The sequence below is a fragment of the Molossus molossus genome, unplaced genomic scaffold (assembly GCF_014108415.1).
Source record: "Molossus molossus isolate mMolMol1 unplaced genomic scaffold, mMolMol1.p scaffold_m16_p_2, whole genome shotgun sequence".
Taxonomy (NCBI): Eukaryota; Metazoa; Chordata; class Mammalia; order Chiroptera; family Molossidae; genus Molossus; species Molossus molossus.
The window spans coordinates 120,300,550-120,306,592 of record NW_023425355.1 but is presented as its reverse complement, the minus strand read 5'-3'; positions in this window follow the sequence as shown (position 1 = coordinate 120,306,592).

Here is a 6,043-nt window from a genome sequence, read left to right as displayed (position 1 = left end):
AAAAAACTAGCCCTGGCTGATGTGGCTCAGTGGTTGAGCGTCAATCCATGCATCAAGAGGTCGCTGGTTCAATTCCTGGTGAGGGCACATGCCCAGATTATGGGCCAAATCCCCAGAGTGAGCATGCAAGAGGCGGCCAATCGATGTTCTCTCTCATCAATGTTTCTATCTCTCCCTCTCCCTTCCTCTCTTTCTCAAATCAATAAAGGAAAAAAAAAATTAATAAAAAATTAAAAGCTAAAATTTACTGAGTAACCTTGAAAATTAATACACTGAAAAGTATAGATGATAATTCCTTCATACAGGATGTTGTGATAGTAATTTGAGGTCGAATCATATAAAATTGAGCATATTTGATCATTTTTCTCTACAAAATGATCATTTCATTTAGATCAACCTCATACTAATCACTATACATTAATCGAATCCTTTGTCTTATGTTTTACATGTTATGTTAGATTACAATGATGGCTTCACATTTTTACCTCTCCTTGTATCTGTACCTTTGTATCTGTATTTTTAGTGTCCTTCCTTCACAAATGGGCTGACCTACCCTGTCCCTTGAGTCTGGGCTCACCAACTTGACTAATTTTTTAATTTTTTTTTAATTGGTTTTAGAGAGATAGGAACATCGATGAGAGAGAACATCGATTGGTCACCTCCTGCATGACCCCCACTGGGAATCAGGCCCACAACCTGGGCATATGCCCTGACTGCTGACCTCTTGGTGCGTGGGTCGATGCTCAACCACTGAGCCACTCCAGCCAAGCAAACTTATTTTTTCTTTTGTCAATGAGATATTAGCATGGGTGAGCAAACACAGAGGCTTGAAATGAAGTTCAGCAGTGGGGCCTGCCCTCTTGTGCCATGAGACAGACCGCTAGAGAATGAGACACATCTAGCAACGAATCAAGGGGACTTAGACATCCCAGCCTAGGCCATCTTAGATCAAATGTCCTTCAGCCAACTGTCAGACTTATTCTGACCAGGTCTGATTAGTGTAGCCAACCTCCAGCTATAAACTTTCTGTTGTAAACCACTGAGGATTTACATCAGTACACATATTGTGGCAACTAACAGACACAAATGATTATCTCATTTCATTCACATAAAAAATCTATAGACACTATTATCGTCCTCACTGGACAAAAGAAAACACTGTGACCCAGAGGAGAGTTCAGTAAATCACCCTGGGTCACATTAACAGACAGTAAATGACAGAGGAAGGGTTTGAAATTAGGATGCCTGGCTCCAGAGGTCATATTCTAACCAGTACACTAAAGGGCTTTGTTCTCAGGAAGATAAAATGAGATTCTTTTGGGGGGGGGGGAAGTGCTTTGTCAGTGTTAAAACACACTAAAAATATGTCATTATTATGAAGCTGCAACTCCTTTTCAAAGATGCTGTAAAATTCCAGCTAAGTTTTTTCTTTGTCTTGTAAAAAAGAAACCCCAGGCAAACACTAGACGACTTTAAAATGTACTGTTCTTTGATTTGCCAGTTACATAGGGAAAATTGATAAATGGTGAAATTTCACATGCCGTCTTCCTTCCGAATCAGTGATAGACCGCTACTATTTGCTAGGCAACTACCAAGTAAACAGAAAAATAAAAACACGGTTTTCTTGGCAAGTGTCATTAAAAATAGATTAAGTTTACAGTAAATGTAATCTATAGCGTAGATCGTACAGGCAAAAAACCTGAAGGGGAAATGAAGGCATTAATAAGATATTTCTTTATTTTATGAAGCGTTACACACATCAGACCACTGAACCGAAATAACCTAGGGGAATAGCGATGAAACAGGGCATTTATTCCTCAGCTTTGAGAAGGCATGCAAATACAAATGGTGCAAAACAAGACACTGTTTACGCCTGGAAATCAGAATAAACATAAAAGAAGAAAAGTCTGGAGATGCTAATAGGCATTAAGTTTATGAGGTGTGACTTTATTTACATGGAATATTCTCTATGGGCATGAATTTTTAACATTCCAGTTTGTTTCTCTCTCTCTCTCTTTTTCATTTTTCAAACTCCTCAAAGTTATTATTTTCTTCAAAAAAATAAAACTAGAATACTGCACTGGGTGAAATGAATGATGGGTAGAACTGGAGGGAAACAGGACTCCATGGCAGTGCGCACTGAAGCTGAGCAAGACGTGACCAGAAGAGGGACTTGTTGGTTTGAGAGGCTTTTGTCAGCAGGATTCCTTTTTCAATAAAACACAGAAATAACCCTTAAAAAAAAAAAAAGAAAGATTGAATTTAGAAGAAAAAACAAAAAGGAATCCAGAAGAAATGGATTAAACAAAAGGAAAATAGAGTTCTGCTTTGGAAAGCATAACTAAGACTTAAATGATTTATACAAAACCTATTGTTTCATAAACATCTCCAAAAAAGGCTAGGTTTGATTTAACTGGCTCTTAGTTCAGTCATTTGCTTCCCCTCTGATAAATGTCAGCTAATTTTCTCTGTCCTTTGAATAAAAAGAACATTTAGAGGGAAAGAGAGAAAACATGAGCTTTGCTCTTGAGTGTCTTTACTTTGTCTAGTATTCATCTTTGAACACAAACTATTCAACCATTCATTCATTCACTCATTCATTCATTAACGCACCTCTACTGAGTGAAATAATAAATCCTCTTTAGGGGGTTGGCATACACAAACTCTCCTTAGGAAAACTGATGTACATTTGAATGACAACTTTTCCCCCCACTGACAACTGTAACTTAGTAACATCCTACAATCTTTCTCATGTGAAATTCTGTGACACTTAGCCTTCTCATACTGTACTTGGTCAGATGATGTAGCTTTGGATAATTTCTGCTGAATTACACCTTATTGTTATTGTTTTATTGTCCTAGCCTGTCAATAGTTTTGAATCTTGACAGTATAATCTTACAATGCTATTTGCAAATTTTTAGATATTTTTAAAAGTCACTGAAAAAAGTTTCCACAGGCCAGACAACTAAAAACAAAACAAAACAAAACACAACAAAAATATTGGCACTCTATTATGTGGCTGTTGGGCATGCAAATTGATATCACTGCTTTGGAAAACTGCTTGGAAATACTTATTAAATTGACCATGTGAATTCCCTCATAACCCATCAATTATATTCCAAGTTATAAATACACAACAGAATTGTGTGCCTAGTTTTTTGGTTTTTTAAAAATGTTTTTATTGACTTTAGAGAGAAAGGAAAGGAGAGGGAAAGGACAGAGAAACATTGATGAGAGAGAAACATGGATCGGCTGTCTCCTGCACGCCCCCTACTGGGGATCGAGCCCTAAACCCTGGTATGTGTCCTGACCAGGAATCAAACCAGTGACCTCTAGGTGCATGGGACAAAGCTCAGCCAACTGAACCACACTGTTTTAATCAAGGGACCTATACAAGAATCATTATACCATCAATATTTGTGATAATCCAAACTGAGAGTGAACTATATGTCTGGCAATGGTAGAATGGATAAAAAAATTGTGACATCTTCATATAATGAACTTCTACACAGCAATTAGAATGAACAAACTACAGTTTATATGCAATAATATGTATAAATCTCAAGAACATAATGTTGAGCAAAGTAAGATAGAAACACAACAAATACTGCATAAACCCATTTTTTTAAGTTCAAAAAACACAATAAAACTATAATGTATGGGGATGAAAAGTTACATAGTCAAGCTATTTTTTTTTTAAAGAGAAAACAAGGCAATTATTACATATAGGGTAGGGGAAGTAGGGGACAGTTATGGGAAGGGCATGAAAGATCTCTGAAGTGCTAGCACTTTCTGTTTCTTGATCTCAGTTATAGTTATATGGATGTTCACTTCATGAAAAATTACCTATGTATTTGTACACTTTTGTGTGTGGTGCATTTCATAATAATAAGATTAAAAAACAAAAAATATTAATTAAGCAATCATGTATGGAAGTACTCCTACAAGATTATCTTCTGCTTCATCAACATTCCTTAGCCTAAGCTGCTGTTAAGCACCATACTTTTTAATTTTTATTTATTTTTTTATCTTCACCCAAGGACATTTTTCCTTTTTTTTTTTTTCTTTTGTTCAGATAGAGTGGGAGGGAGAGAAAAGAAGAGGAAGAGAAAGAGAGAAACATCGATGTGAAAGGGACACATTGAGTGTCTGCCTCCCACATGATCCCTACCAGGGCCAGGACGAATCGCAACCCGCGACTCATTGGTCCCTTGACTGAAGTTCTAATCGCTGAGCAAAACTGGCTAGGGCAAGCATCATACTTTTTTAAATGGTTGCTTTTATATAGAACAAATCTTTCAAATAAACTAAAGTCTTACCTAATATCTGTCACCATTATTATTTTGTGAATAGGTGATATTAGCCTTGAATTGCTAGGCTGGAAACATGTTTCAGAAGATGTTATAGATATGTTTCCCAAAGTTACAGACACTGAAAAATAATGACTAAGATATATAATAATTAATTCTTCCTAATCTCAAATATTTTAATCATAACCAAGAGCTAATTCTGAGATGAAGGTCCTTTAATCACTTACAAATAAGTAATAAACATATTTCATTAATCCTAAAACATATTCTCACACCTGTGATATCAGGGTACATCTTATAATCAACAGCATCCTCAATCTTTGTCAGCCCTGGATCTAAGTTAAGGTCTTCCAGAGAGAATTTTTATTTGCTTTTGCCAGTCACCTTCAGGCACTAGCCATCTGAGATCATTTTAAATTAAATTTTCTGCTTGAGCTTTCTTGGACACACTGGAAGTGTAAATTCAGACCTCATACGAGTACTGACTAGTTGTTCAAATTCTCCATCCAGTGCCAAGGTTGAGACATTAAGGTTCCCTTGCTGTGCCCGTCTCATTTAGTTGTATACTGAAGCTATAGCCTTTGTTGACCCAGTTATTTTTTGTTTTGTTTTGCATCCTTACCCGATGATATTTTTTCATTGATTTTTAGATAAAATAGAAGGGAGGGAGGGAGAGAGAGAGAGAGAATCTACAGGAAAAGGTCAATAGGTCAATATCTGGGCACATAAGCAAAGAGAACTTCTTGGTTGGTCTTTATTAAGAACATATTTTGGCCTTGCCAGGATTAGATATCATGGAGGAGTGCTTGTGAGGCGATTGGAAATCCTATCTACAATGCTTGCTCCAACAGATTCAGTTCACAGTCTTAGCAGGTAATAAAAGAAGCCTCTGGACCATGTAAGGGATTGCCCAGGCATAGCTAGGTGCACTGACCATTTTATGTATTAATGCCAATCACAAATAAATCACTTCTCTGGTCTGCTGTGGAAGGAAAGAAGATATTTCTGTCAGGAAGTGAATGGAGGATTACTGACTTGCTGACCTTTCCTGAATGTGGTAAAAGATGACTTCTTTTCTTTCAGCAATACTTCAAAAATGGAAATTGCTCTTTTAAACGTATGATGTGAGAATGAAGTAAGGAGCCAGCTATTTTTCCTTAAATAGATCGTGGCAGAGGGCACCCCTGGGGTGAGGGAGAAATTCTCATTAGGGTTATTTTTCTGAGAGCTGTCAGTATGCACGTGTTTGCATTTAAAAACTGGAGAAAGGAGGAAGCAAGACCTGACTGGATGTATTTTTAACTCTATTCTTATCCCCGCAGCATTTAAATATAGTGTAGAAAATACAACACTCCTAACTGCCTTGTGCTGTTTATTCTATGGATTCTTACGTCATTTTCCTGATGAAGGAGTAAGAAATGCAAAATTATTTTGCCTTGCCTTGTTAGATCCAAATAAGAATGGAAAATAACAAGACAAGCGTTTTCCCTTGTCCCAGGAAATGTGACAGTTCCGTGGTATTTCAAAAACAAGTGGCTTTTGCTGCTTAGGGCACAGGAAAAGAGAACGTGCTAAGGATTGGATTTTTTGTTAAATGTGTTCAAGGATTTTTTGAAGGCCTGGGGAATGATGGTGTAGAGTATTAGTGATATCAAATACTGAAACACCTAAAATTGTCCAGAGGAAGTCCCACCATATCCCTGTCGTCTTCTATCAATTAAGTCTTAATGGAT